The sequence below is a fragment of the Hakea prostrata genome, unplaced genomic scaffold, assembly GCF_041222555.1.
Source record: "Hakea prostrata isolate BN-2017 unplaced genomic scaffold, UWA_Hpros_2 contig_4, whole genome shotgun sequence".
Taxonomy (NCBI): domain Eukaryota; kingdom Viridiplantae; phylum Streptophyta; class Magnoliopsida; order Proteales; family Proteaceae; genus Hakea; species Hakea prostrata.
In genome coordinates, this window is record NW_028291123.1 from 423,436 (window position 1) to 438,048 (window position 14,613).

At 37.9% G+C, this 14,613-nt stretch overlaps 1 protein-coding gene across 3 annotated transcripts in view; it reads right to left on the bottom strand.

Moving 5' to 3' along the window:
- Positions 1–303: 303 nt before the first annotated feature.
- LOC148999453 (pentatricopeptide repeat-containing protein At4g20770-like) overlaps positions 304–14,613 on the bottom strand; it is a 29,929-nt gene continuing 15,619 nt past the window's right edge. Inside the window, exons 3-6 of one of the 3 annotated variants that reach the window (XM_089141124.1) lie at positions 6,431–6,621; positions 1,978–2,218; positions 513–793; positions 304–427 (exon numbers count right to left, since the gene is read on the bottom strand). The gene's annotated coding sequence lies outside the window, so the exon portion shown is untranslated. Of the gene's footprint in view, positions 794–1,977; positions 2,219–6,430; positions 6,622–14,613 lie in introns of all 3 variants that reach the window. The other 2 variants (XM_089141123.1, XM_089141122.1) reach the window with 2 other exon arrangements.

Consider the following 14,613-nt stretch of genomic DNA (forward strand, 5'->3'; position numbering starts at 1 on the left):
TAATTAGAATCTAGTTCTCTCTCCTTTGAGAGTCAAGGCATTCTAATCCAGTTTGTTCTCCATTCTCTTCACCTTGCCATATGCAATATTTTGTATTCTCCGTAACCTTAGGTCATGTCTTCCACAAAAACAAAAACAAAAACAAAAAAAAAAAAAAAAAAAACACACACACACACTTGCTGCTACCAACAGATTCTGTTGGGGGGGGGGGGGGGGGGACATACTAACAAAGTTCAAGTTGACAATTGCTACCAATTAGATTTTTCTTGTACATCTGACTCGTCAGTTGATTTCGCTCTAAAATTTGACAGCTCTCACAACAAAAACATTCATGTTCTTTACCACATACAAAATGAAAACAACCTAGATGTATTTGATCAATTTCCAGTATTTTCAGCTTCATCATGAATTCTTCAGATAAGGAAACCTGCAAAACAATGCAAACCCAATCAAATAACCCTTCAGAAATGCTGGGATAAGTTTTTGGTCATCGTCATTGTTCATTGTAGTACCGCATGGCCTATGACGTGGAGAATGGTGAATGGTTTGAGCTCCACATTCACTCCAAGATCCATCATGAACAGAAAAATCAGATTTCCCAAGTCAATGGAGACCATTCAAGTGTCAAATGCATAATCTAGATTCCTGAATAAGCTTTACCAAATCTCTCGTATTTTAGTAAAGAAGCCTTTTTTTTTTTTGGTCAACTAGTAAAGAAGTCTCACTAGTGCAAGAACGCAAGCAGTCACACCAATGCCACAAGATGCAACCACAGGTTTATCCAGAGAGACACCTGCAAAACAATACATGTTAAAGAGAATAAAAGTGTAATGGGGACCATACATGCACCGAAAATTTCATCAGGAAAAAGGTTGTGACATAAAATATGTACAGCTCTCAATGTATAGAAGGATAAATAATACTTCAATATATTCCGACTGCATAGAAGGATGAATTCACATTGGATTGATTTATGTACAGCTCTCAATGTATAGAAGGATAAATAATACTTCAATATATTCCGACTGCATAGAAGGATGAATTCACATTGGATTGAGTCATCTTTAAGTATTACATCAACTGGAACACCCATGAAATCAATTAGGAAACCCTCCCCCCCTTTTCTCTCTCTCTCTGTCACTGGAGCAGGCATTTCTCCGTATTCTGTGTTTCTTGTCCAATTGGCGTGAGATCTCATTAGTCTTGACAGTCCACCCTTAACTCCCCCCCCCCCCCCCCCCCAAAAAAAAAAAAAAAAAAAAAAAAAAAAAAAAAAAAAGGACAAGAAGAAGAAGAAGAAAAGAGACATACCTAAGCGGAATGTGATTGTGAAATGGAAATAAAATATATACATACTTATTTATTAGAGATATGTTAAGGAGGGAGGGGTATTCTAAAGAACAAAAAGGGTATAGAAGTTCTTGAAGGCTGTGGTCAACCTCATTCAGTACATCAGGTGGCAATTCCTGACAATAATAGGTTTCAATTTTCCCTCCTCCCTCCAAAAAAAAATTGTATATAAGCTTCAATTCTTGTTTAAGAGGTACAAGATTTCTGCTATTGCTTTCTCAGGTTTTATGGGGCAGCCCTTAGTAATTGGGACCTGTAGAAAGGAGAGTGCTATAAGCAAAAAATAAACTGAAAGCAGATAGTAAAAACAGAGAAGTTCTTAGCTGTTGGAGATTTTCTATCTTGCAACTTTGAAGTAACCTAGCTAAAACCAAGTGTTAGAATTTCAAGAATCCAAATCCACCATCTTAGGATTTCAGTTCCTGTACCTAGCCTAGGGACTGAAAAGGAAACAAAAAGAAGAAGAAAAATAGAAGAAGACTAATGAAGACAAAGAAGAAGAAGAGGAGGAAGAAAGCTCACAAGTAAATGTTGATGCTCTCTGTTAAGACCCTGCTTAACAATCTTCCAAAACCAGCATCTAACAACAAACCAATAGAAGGAGGAAGTTCAGATTAGGAGAATTACCTGTTGCCTTCAGATTACGAAACAGAGTCCCTTGTCCATTTTTGCCTTAAAACTCTTCCGGATACAACCATTTAGATCTCTGATTGTCGCCACTAGAGGCCGTTGTAGCCTGAGAAGACGCTGAAGTCGACACCGCTAGTGTTATCGTTTGCTTTGGACTTGGTCGAGTCAGTGTTGTAGGGTTTGCGATTGAGGAATTGTTGCTCCCATAGTGTTTTATTTATAATATGCAATCAAATCTCTGTTTAGGAAAATTGAGTTACAGCCAAAAAAGAAAATTACATATTAGAATCTTCTAGATCTATTAAAAAGCAAGGCATCCAAGGGAGATTAATTGTCAACCAACAATAACAAACTTAGGAACTAACTAAAATAGAAACCTAAAAGCTAAAATAGAAAGTGAAATATTAACACTCCCCGTCAAGCTAGAGTATACATATCAAAGGCTCCAGTTTAGAATACCAAGAACATATATTAAAGGGATAATTACTGTTGCCCCCCTGTACTTTGATTTTATTACTAATAAAACCCTGTTCTTTACAAAATTACTGTTGCCCCCCTTCCTTATAACGGTGTTAAATAGCCGTTAAGTTTGAATATGTAATGTCCACTTTGTCCTTCATTAAAATTAAGAAATCAAAAGATGATACTACCCCATTTATAAAAACCAGATTAAATGTCAATTTTACCCTAACTTCATTTATTTTGAATTAAAAAAATATTGGTTTTCCACCTTCACTAAACTTATTTATTTTGAATAAAAGAAATTGGCAAAATTCAAATTCGATTTGGTTTCCCACCTTCTCCTCTAGCATACGTAGGGAAGGAAACCACAATTTTTTTTTTTGGGGGGGGGGGGGGGGGGGTGCTTTTTTAATATTGAAAACGAAACGTAACACCTCCCCATGGGAGTTTAGACTTTTAACCGCTTTACTAACCCACCATTGACGAAACCACAAAATCTTGCCAGAGAAGGAATTAACGAAGTAGGTGATATTCAGTTTCCAAATTTGAGTTGAATTCTATCTTCCCTCCTCTTCGGTTTCTATTTTAATTTTATTCAATTATTATTTCTTTATTTTGGTGATTTTTTTTAGAGTAAAACAGATTATGATTATTTTTTCTCTACAATTAATTAAGGGTATTACTGTAACTTGACAAAAGGGTAAATAAGTAAACAAATAAGTAAAAGGGTACTTTGGAATTTTAAAAAAATATGGAGATGCCACATCATCAAGAAACTAACGGAACTTAACGGTAAGGGGGCATTAGTAATTATAGACAAAGTTAAAGGTTGGATTAGTAATTTTGCAAAATACAGGGGATACATTAGTAATAAAATCAAAGTATAGGGGGGCAATAGTAATTATCCCTATATTAAAACTTCATCAATCTTGAGCACAAGTAGCAATAGTAGACTCTGATAAACATTGAGAGAACTTCACCTAGGAGATAACCAATAGTAGCTTAAAAAAGCAATATTTAACTCGTCACGTTGAACTAAGCATCTAATAATGAGAACAATCGATGTATTGAAGATGAACCAAATCCATAAGTACTGGGAAGTAAGACTTCTTTCTCTAAAACTTCAAACTGAATACCATAGAAAGTTAGAAGTTGGGGCTTTTTTGGGTTCGTTCTGAAGCTCATTTTGTTGTCCATTTTTATATAGGATGTTCAGGCATCTGTAGATGGAGTATTGGGAGGATTTGGGCATGTCAATGATACTGATATTAAGGGTAGTGAAGCTTTTCTTAAGACTCTATTGCTTGATTTCTTTGGAGATGATCTAAGGAATCGTCATCTTGTCGTTCTTGGTAATGTTTCTCTTACACTCATACGTATGGTAAGGTCTTGGGCTCAGTAGTTGGGTGTGCTTCTAGCACATTGGGTGGAAGCCTCTATTTAGAGGCATGAAGTCCAAGGAAGTCTGTGGTTCAATCCTCCGTTCACTCCACACCTTTCCCTTCCCCTATCCAACCCCCTTGGGCCGGTGGCCCCCCTCCCCCCAGTCACTATGACTGGCATCAACTTGGCCACAAAATGAAAAAGAACATAACTTGAACAGATTAAAAATTGCATCCCAAAACAGTGGGATCGGTTGCTACTATCCTACTCCAAGCCCAAACTGCTCATCAATTATGACAGGCATGAAATGAGCCAATAACTGTATTTTTAATTTGTTTAGTGAAAGTGGGTAAACCACTAACTAGAGTTGTTAATTTGTAAACTATCAAACCAATAATCGTTGCTTTCAGTTGAAAAGGTTAATTCTCGTGGGGGTACAAATGTGCCGGTTTAGTAATCAAAGTATTGTAAACATCATCTTGAGTTGATGAGAGTACTTCTTGGTTATGGTTGAGGCTAGTGTTGTCCTTCTAGTTCAATGCTCAAACCCTGGCTTTGTTTATGTTGAACAAACCTCTCTAAGAGTCTTATCTCCTCTCATTCTTCAGTTGTATATGTTAGTGATAGATCTTATTGGGCATGATACCAGCAGAATTTTAAATATTTGTCTGTGTGATTTTGTATTGTTTACCTAATGTGGATCCAATTCTAGGGTTAGGGTTTCTGGGAAGATCCCCTAGAATTTAGGATAGCCCAGAATCTTCCAACAAATAATAAAAAATATTATATGATGCCTATGGGTAACCAAGAAAGTTGTTGGAATCTCTTAGGAGGGATATGGGGGTGAAAAGGGTTAATCCAAAATTATATGGGAAAGCTTTGGACAAAAGAGAAAAATTTAGGGTTGTGTCAAAACCCAAGATGGGGTAGTGTACTTGGTAGTAGGATAGCAAAGATAATACCAGGGAAGATGGGAAGGATAAAGGAAACCTGCAGTTAGGGTTTGGAGGGTTTTGGGGATGACTCTTGGAAAGGCTATTGGTGGTGGGTCTCCATTCAAGTTCTTGATTCTTTCTTCCTCTTCTCTCTTTTCTCTCTTTTCTTCCTTTTCTTTCTTTCTTTATGTTCTTCTTTACTTTCATCTTTCTTTCTTCTTCTTCTTCTTTCTTTCTTTCTTTCTTTTTTATTATTATTATTTTTTTATTTTTTTTTAATTTTTTTTTTGTGTTCTCTGTTTTCTGTCGCCTCAAGGAAGAGAGACAGAGAGAGGGAGGTCAAGAGGGTTGGGAGGGAGAGAGTAGGGGTAGCAGGGCAGAGCTGGGGTGGGGGAGGGATCTACAGGGTTGTGGGGGGCAGGAGGGGGAATAGGGGTGTCATGGGGGGTTTAGAAATGCTGCTGTCCAGGTGCAGCAGCAGGGAAAGGGGGTGGGCGGGTTTGAGCAGAACAGGGGAGAGGCTGGGGAGGTCTTGTGGGGGTAGGGGAATGTGAGGGAGGGGCAGGGGCTGCGGGGAATGAAGGGGAAGGGAATGGGGGAGGGTCTGCGATGAGGAAGGATGGCTTTCAAGGGTTGCACAAAGAAGAGTAGGGGTGGGGGAAGGCAGTGGAAAGGGATGGGGACTGCTGTACTTGTTTACTTGCTGGACTTGAAGAAGATGGCTTTGAATGCTTGAAGATGCCAGAAATAATGATAGAGATGCTGATCCTTGAGCAAAACTCTTAAATTTCAACCATGGCCCCCTGAACAAGTAACCATGATCCTTAAAACTCAAATTTTGTTCAATAATCAGAGTTGAAGAATTACAAAGAAAGAATAGGCTATTTATAGCCCACTAAAAGACTAACACTATGTGGGATTCCTTAATAGATTAGGATCTCACCACATAATCTTGATTCTTGACATAGAATCTTAAAATCTAAAGACACATGCTGAAAATAAAAGATTAGATAATTTAAAACTCTATCTAAGGAGTTCACTTGAAAAAGAACTCCTTAGGACACTCATTACTAACTACCAACCCCACACTAACTCAAGTTAAGAAGTAAGACCCAATTGGACCCTAGGACTGAATCTGGAATTAATTCTAGCAATAAAAGAGGGCTGAAAGGTCCTAAATACCCCTCCTAGGGGGTTCAACCAGCCTATGGAGCCATCTACGGGTCAAACTCATGGTTACATCATTACCTCAAGTCAACTTGAAAATAAATTGACCACATATTATACTGTGCTATGAAACAAATCATTAATAATCAGCGGAGTTTTGTAGGTTCTAGTAGCAGACGTCCCTTCCATTTTTCTTTATTTCCTTTTTTGGAGTTTTCTTCTTTTTTTTTTTTTTTTTTTGTGTGTGTGGGGGGGGGGGGAGACGAGTTCGTGGGTTTTAATTTAAGCTGGAAGAATATTGCAAGTGTTTGAAGAAAGCTACTTCAATAATGAAAAATTGAAAATTACTGCATCTTGAATTCTCATGTATAAAAGTTGTTGCAGATTGTGGTTCTGGAATAGGAAGTCACAAAGAATCTTCTTCTCAGATATTTTAATAAGGTACAGATATAATTTTGCATCTAATTGACTATCTGTTCCCGTGTTATATCCACTGAAGTTACCTTTGAAGCAATATCATGAGACTTCCATGGAAATTTCATGGACTCCCCATGGAACAGGCCCATTGTTGTCTCTTGGGAATTGCCTTTTTCCATCTTGCAGCCAGTTGTTCTGTCCTTAACTGGCCTGCATAGCTTTGTTTTGTATCTGATAGGACCCTCTCAAGCTTGGTCTGAGTCACACCGAAACCTTACTGACAGCAATGGATGGCAATAGATTCAATACAAACATTAACAAAATATATCTCTGTGCTTTCAATAACTCTGATAGACATCAACAACAGATACAAATAACACCAGCAAGCTATGAACTCAGAACAACAAAACAGCAGAATAACATTGGAGTTATAGTCGATTTCATCAAGCTTCCCTGATTGGATATAACTGATGAATACAGACTGATACTACTAACTGATAAGAACTTCTGAAATAAAGAGAAACTACACCGAACAAGTTCATCCCAATGGCTAGGCCATTCCCCAGAGGTTTCCCTCTCCTCAAGCATTTGCTTGCATCTCCTTTCTTCTCTCTCTCCCCTCTCTCCCCTCTCTCCTTTTCACACTCCCTTGATCACATAACAAACTCTAACCAATTCTTACTCTCCTATCCAATCTTCTTCTGCCAGCTGGAATGTCTGCTCTGCAGCTCTGGTTACAATAGATTCGTGGGTGCTGTCTAATAGAGAATTGCCACCTGTCCCCTCCCTTGCTTCAGATGCTAGGGGTGCTATGTTCTCTTTTGTCCCTGCTGTAAGTAATGCTGCTTTCCCTTGTTTACCCTTGCGTTTGTATACTTGAATAACACGGGGCTTATCAGTATCCCTTGTCCCTCTTGGTGCCCCCTGTATTTTCTTTCTATTTGTAATTGAATTCTTCTTTGACCCTAAAGAAAGGAAACTATGCCAAGCTTTTTGTTTCTCAAGAAATTAGATGGATCCTCAAAAACAGTTTAACCATTGAATATTGATTTTCTTCCTTGCTAAACAAGCATGAGGTAAAATTAAGTTTACATATTCTAATGCTTCGGTACTGTTAAGAATGATAAAATGCTTAATAGCTGTCCGATCTGAATATGTTTCCTGTCTTAAAATCAAACTATACATTCTTGGTAATATATAATCTCTACCCTATGTTTAACAACCACTCTCAGGTATTTCTTCGGATAAGTATCTTCTATAAATTCTTGGTTATATATAATCTCCACCCTGGGTTTAACAACCACTCTCAGGTATTTCTTCCGATGAGTATCTTCCCTGGCTTGTGCTAGCATCTTCTTCTTATTGTTGCCTTGACATCCCCTATCTTTCAGTGCCTTGTGTTGCCTAGATACCTTGACAGCTTCTGACAATGGGATGCCAGGTTTCAAAGTTTTTCTGGAGATAAGACCTCCAAATATGTGTGGAAGCAATTCATCTTTCTTGACGCTACAAGGGATGTCACTACTTTAACTCATAACTCAATGATGCTGACTCGACCTTTTGCTAGCATGATTGTATTATTGAAATGATAATGAGCTGCAGAAATTCCGCTTATAACATATTTTCATGTTGAGGTTGGACTGGTCATGTTTAATGCGTCAATACTCCTTTCCCTGAATTTAGCATCTTCGTTTTACGCTGTGCATGGCTATCAAAGTCCCTAGGGTCGGTCTTAATAAACTAAGGTGCCTAGGCAACTAAAAGCTTTGGAGAGCCAACTAAGCATAGAAAAAAATTCAACAGTTTTGGTCGAAATGCTTGCGTTTTTCAAAGACGAAACAAAACACAAGGTCAAAAATACGAAATGGATCATATTGACCGAAACGATACGAAATTTCGTATCGACATGAAAAGACACAAGCCCATGTTATTAAATCACCATTTTCGTCGGAACCTGCAATATTTCGCAGGTTCTGCCATTTCGACCCATATTGGCTCTCCAGATTTTGACATTTTATTTTTATTTTTATTTTTCTTGCTTTCATCCCTCATTTCACCTAATTTCTAGAACTCCATTTCATTGAAACACGAGATTTGGTCCTCCATTTGTGGATTTTCTCAAATCTTACAAGGTGAGTAACCAACTCCCTCATTTTTTTATTTTTGATTTGTTTGTGCCTTAATTCTTTTTAGATTGCTTCCAAATTTAAGTATGTTTACTTTAGAGTGTTGATCAATGAATTTGTAGTGTCAAAATTAATTTTTGGTTCTTCCTACTTTTTATTTTTATTTTTCTGTTATTAAAAATAATTTTATAAATTATGTATATTGTTAAAAATGTAAATGTATAGAAGATGTATAAGCTTCAAATTAATGTATGTGAGAGTTGAGACACCATATTGCTGTGATGGTGTTGAATCAAAATTTTTTCTTTTCTGTTAATTATCTATTTTTACTATATTTAATATATATTTAAATAATTTTAAAAATATTTAAATATTAAAAAAACTAATTAATTTCTGTTTTAAATTTAAAAATAGGAGAGTATTAGTGGAAGCATGTATGCAATTTTTGGAGCATGTTGTGGAGCTTTTTAAGATAATTATTGTGTATTTTATATATATTTTAAATTATTTAGATATTAATAAAATATTTATTTATTTTTATTTTATATTTCAAAATAGGAGGTTATTATTAGAAGCATGTATGTAAATTTTGGAGCATATTGTGGAGCTTTCCAAGATACTTAGTGTTTATTTCTTGTATCAGACACTCTTTCAAAGATGTCAAACATAGCTTGGCAATATAGGAGGCCATTGATAGCTAATAGGAGGAAGCACGAGTATAATTACTGCAAGAAACAAATAACAGGAGGTGGGGCCACTAGACTGAAGGTGCATCTAGCTGGTGGAAACAAGGATGTAGTAGGGTGTCAAAAGGTGCCCTCAGAGGATAAGAAGACAATGGCCTCATATATTAGTGGGGGAAAGCAAAAGAAGAAACAGAAGAGAACACAAAGGGAGGAGTTCGAAGATGCATGTTTAGATGATCTCCTAGATCAAGAGGATTATGGTCTAGATGAGCCAGGAAAGTATGGATGTGACCCTGACCCAGAGGCCGAAAAGATCAGGAGGGCGATGATGATGAGTAGGGAGCAACAGAGGGTTGATGACATCAGGAGGCAACAAAGGTCTATAGGTTGTGGGTCTTCTAGAGAGCCAGCAAGTATGGGAGGCACAGGCAGCTTCCAAGTCCCTATAGAGTGTGGCAGGAGGTTCCTATCCCACGGGCCCCAACGAGGGATTGAGCTTCCTCAACACATTTTATAGATCCGGATTTAGAGATTCTTCGTAATGATCCAGCCCTATTTAGGAGGCCTGAGAAAAAGCAGAGAAAGTTGAAGTACTTATGGGGGTGTGAAGTAGAAAGTGGGGATGACTTTCTCCAAATGGGCTCATTACCATAGTATTCTAGCACATATAGCCCAAGGGCCCTACTATAAGGATATGATTAAGGAGATAGGCAGGGCTAGGAGTGGTGTACATGGACCCACTCCATATGAGATATATAATGTATATTTGCCTAAGCATAAGGAGGAGTTAAATGAGTACATTAATGGATTAAAGCCTATGTGGGCTTATTATGGATTGACCGTGATGGCTGATGGTTGGACTGGTCCCACTAGACAGTCCATCATCAATTTTCATTTCTAAATACATATATTTACATTACATGTACACTTTATAACTTTGTATTGATGCCTTAATGGATGGACATATATAGGCTCTTTTGGCCTCCATGTGTTGCCCATTGCATTGACTTAATGCTAAAGGATATCGGAAAGGTCAAGCTTGTCAAGAAGACCATGGAGCAAGCTTGACAAGTTAGCACCTTCATTAATAACTAAACATATGCATTAAAGATGATGAGGGACAAGTGTCAAGGTGACTTAGTGAGACCAAACATAACTAGATTTGTAACCAATTGGATAGCATTGCAACTTTGAGAGTAGGAAGACTGGCCTTAGAAGCATGTTTGCATCAGAACAGTGGTTTAACTGGGAGGGTTCTTCATCCGTAGGAGGAAGGAGGGCATGGTTGACTATACTCGATGATAGTTTATGGCATAATGTGAGGATGGTGGTGAAGATGCTTGAGCTTGTGGCACATGTGTTGAGAATGTTAGATCAGCAGAGAAGACCTACTCTACCACACATATGGGCTACAATAGATAGGATGAAGCAGCAAGTTGCTCAGGTCTACCCACACGGCAACAAAAAAGTCATCGACATCATCCAAGTTAGATGGGAGTCTATGTTGTAGCATCTATTGCATAAGGTTGGTGAGTTGTTAAGTCTAGAATTCAATTTAATTTTCATTATGTTATCACACTATTAAGTATTGATTGTTCCCTATTATTTTTTCTTTTTCTTACACAACATACTATTTAAATGCCAAGTACCATTACAAAGACAATCTTGGGATGAGGCAAGACTTGATGGATGCTGTACAAACTGTAGTGGAGAAGTTGGATCCGGATCCATTTAAACAAGCAATCATTCTAATGGAGGTGAGATAGTGATTTAATATTCACAATTCATAGTTTTATACTAAGTTATACCTAGGTATTGTTTTTCTTCTTCTTTATATATTAGATAAAGACATTTAGGGATGTCACTGAGAGCTTTGGTCGTTTTGTGGCATTATCGAGAAGGGAATCTACCCCTAAGGGTATATTTAATTATTATATTCTACTTTAACTTAGTTATTTAAGTATTGAAATGACTTAGAGTCTATGTTTGTTGCAACTAAATGGTGGTTGCAATTTGGACGTGACTCAACCCACTTGAGTACGATTGCAAGCAAAGTGCTCTCCCAAACATGTTTTGCCACTGGTTGTGAGCGAAATTGGAGCACCTTTAGCCTTGTTCACTTAAAGAGGCACAACCGATTGGGTGTGAAACATCTAGAAGACCTTGTCGACTTACACTATAATATGAGAGTGAGAGAGGATCATATTAGACACGAGATGGACAGAGAGAGTAACAATATCGAGTTGGCCGACATATTTGAGATGAAAGATGATGAATAACCCAATAGTTGACTGAATCAGGGATAGTAAAGAGCCATTGTTGAATGAGGAGGGAGGTCATCCCAGTAGATAGATTGCAGAGGAGATGGGGGCTGACGTGGAGGACTTCATGGCCCAGGAGGGGAGTGCACATGCAGTGCCAGCTCGTCCCTTTATGCCACACCCTAGTGCATCCACCTAGAGTGAGGATTTGATTGTCTGGTCCGACATTGAGGATGATGTGACTTAGGCCTTGGGCGATGAAGACGATGGTGATGGTGATGACGGAGAATATGAGGAGAGTGTTGGACCTCGTGATCAGGATTCAACTGATCCTAAGGACAGACCACCACTACCAACACCAACACCAACAGTACGTGAGAGTCAGGGGGTGGATGACCACTGAGATTCACAGGTGAGAGTCAGTTTACACACACGACACATGATTCAAACCATATTGGAGTTGCATCTCGAGGCAAAAATGTTTCCTCTACATATTCGAGGAAGGGGAAGGGGAGACAACACAACTATAGCACAGAGGAAACGCCATCATATGGGTTATACTGTCCTGCTGATGCGGAGAGTTTGGTCGGATCTATGAGATCGATAAACATAGATGATTCCTGAGACTCCACCTACAGAGGATCCGAATGGCATAGGCCTGCAGAGTCCTTATATGATATTGTTGTGGAGAATATTGGTTCTACCAAGTTGACTTATGGAGCTTATGGTTATGACCTTATGGTCATGGTGGGAGATCTCGCGAGATATCTCGCCTTTTTAGAAAGGCGAGACGAGATCTCTGGCGAGATCTGCGAGATTGCAGATCTCGCTCGAGATCTCGCCCATCTCGCGAGATCTCGCCCATCTCGCGAGATCTCGCCAATATCTCGGCGAGATCTCGCCAACGGGAATATTTTTGCTGCTTTAGGGGCTTTTTAAAGCCCCTATCTCGCTCGAGAGAGGCATCTCTCGCCTCTCTCGAGCCTCTCTCTCTCCTCTAACTCGCTGGAAGCCCATATTTGGCCGGAAAACTTCATTTTTGGCAGGAATTTGGCCGGAATTTGTTGGGGATTCAACATAGCAACATCATCAACTCATCTACAACAACAAATTGAAGCATATTTGTAGTGATTCAAGCATATTTCAAGGGATCTTCAAGAAATGTAAGATTTTCCCCCAAATTTGATTTTTTTCAAATACAAGGTTCTACAATGATTGTATGAGTGTGATATAAATATATGTTGATGTTCAAGCTTAGATCTACACTTTCATGGAAAAAATTTTAATTTTCTGTTATTAATTTTTTTTTTGAATTTTCGTATTTAAAAAATATATTATCTAAAAAATTAAAATTAAAGATTATAAATAAATACTTATGATATGAATGTGATTATTATTTATGTTAAACTACATTTAGAGGGCTACAATCTCATGTATTAATATTTTGATTATCATGCTTGCTGTATTTTTTTTATTTAAATAATTAAATAAAATAATTATGAAAAATAATATTTTATTAAAAAATTATCTGTTTTTTTTTTAAAATGATGCTTATATTATGTAGTTTATTTTAAAAATACAAACATGTCTTATTGAGCATTGTATATATGTTATCTTAGAACAAAGTGTGTGTTTTGTTGTTTTATAAATTATTTTTACATAAAATAATTATAAAAAATAATATGTTATTAAAAATTTATCTGTTTTTTTTTAAAATGATGCTCATATTATGTAGTTTATTTTAAAAATACTAACATGTTTGTTTGAGCAGTGTATATATGTTATCTTAGAACAAAGTGTGTGTTTTGTTGTTTTATAAATTGTTTTTACATGTTTTTATGTATCTAAAAATTATTCTAATGATTATTTGGGAATATTCATGATTCATGTATGTATTTCAGACTTTCAGTGCTGTACATTTGAATCTTAAATGGCAACTAGTGGGAGTGGCGGCACTGGTAGTGGGACTCAGGACATTGCTTGGCAACATGGGGATCCACTGACTGCTGACAAGAAGAAATCCCGATGCAAGTATTGCCTCAAGACTTTGAATTCGGTGGTTCAACCGTGATTAAAGCAACATTTGGCTGGTGGTTATAAAGATGTTGCCAAGTGTCCCAGGGTTCCTTATGAAGTCCAAAAAACAATTGCAGCAACTTTAAGAGGAGGGAAACAAAAAAAGGAAGAGATGGCACAAAAGCAAAGGGAATTTGAGGATATAGTGCTATCTAGACCTACTCTTGATGTTGATGAGGAATCAAGCGATGATGAAGGGAGGAGGAGGGTTATGGGTGTTGAGTCACGAGCCGAATGGAGACAGATGAAGGCTGCAATGGAAGCTAGCAGACAGTCCTTACATGCTGATAGTGTGAGGCAATATGAACAAACAAGGGGAGCAGGTGGTTCGGGGTCAGGGGCATCCATGCCACCTAGACATAGTTTTCAGGGAACTGAGACTGAGAGGACCGAAAGGAGGAGGAGGAAGACTACACATTATGATTCCACATTTGACCAAGACCCCTCCCTCTTCAACCAACAAGACATCTATCAAAGAAGCATTCCCTATATGTTTTGCTTGAGGTAGAGAAGGCAGTAGGGAGGAGGAAGCTAGGTTAACAATCAGCAAATTCATGCTAGCCAAAACACCATACTATCAGGGGATGATCAATGCAGTTGCTAGGGCAGGTGTAGGGGTTAAAGGCCCAACAGCTTGGGAAGTAATGAATAAATATTTACCCAAGGTAAAGCAGGAGGTGGATGAATACATTGAATCATTAAAAGAACAATGGAGTACATATGGTGTTACTGTGATGGCTGATGGATGGACTGGTCCTACTAGACAGTCCATCATTAATTTCATGGTGAGCTGCAATGGAAAGACATCCTTCCTCAAGTCAGTGGATGCCTCAGATAAGATCAAAGATGCTGACTACCTTTACAAGCTTCTTAGGGAGGTGGTACTCGAGGTAGGGCCAAAGAATGTGGTCCAAATTGTCACAGATAATGGTGCAAACTTCAAAAAAACTGGTGAAATGTTGATGAGGAAGAAGAGCAGCAGGATCCACCTCTTTTGGACACCATGTGCTGCTCATTCGATTGATCTTATGTTGAAGGATTTGGGGAAAAGAAAGTCAATCAGTACTGTGGTTGAGAGGGCTAGAAGGGTAAGTAATTTTATTTATAACCATGGTTATGT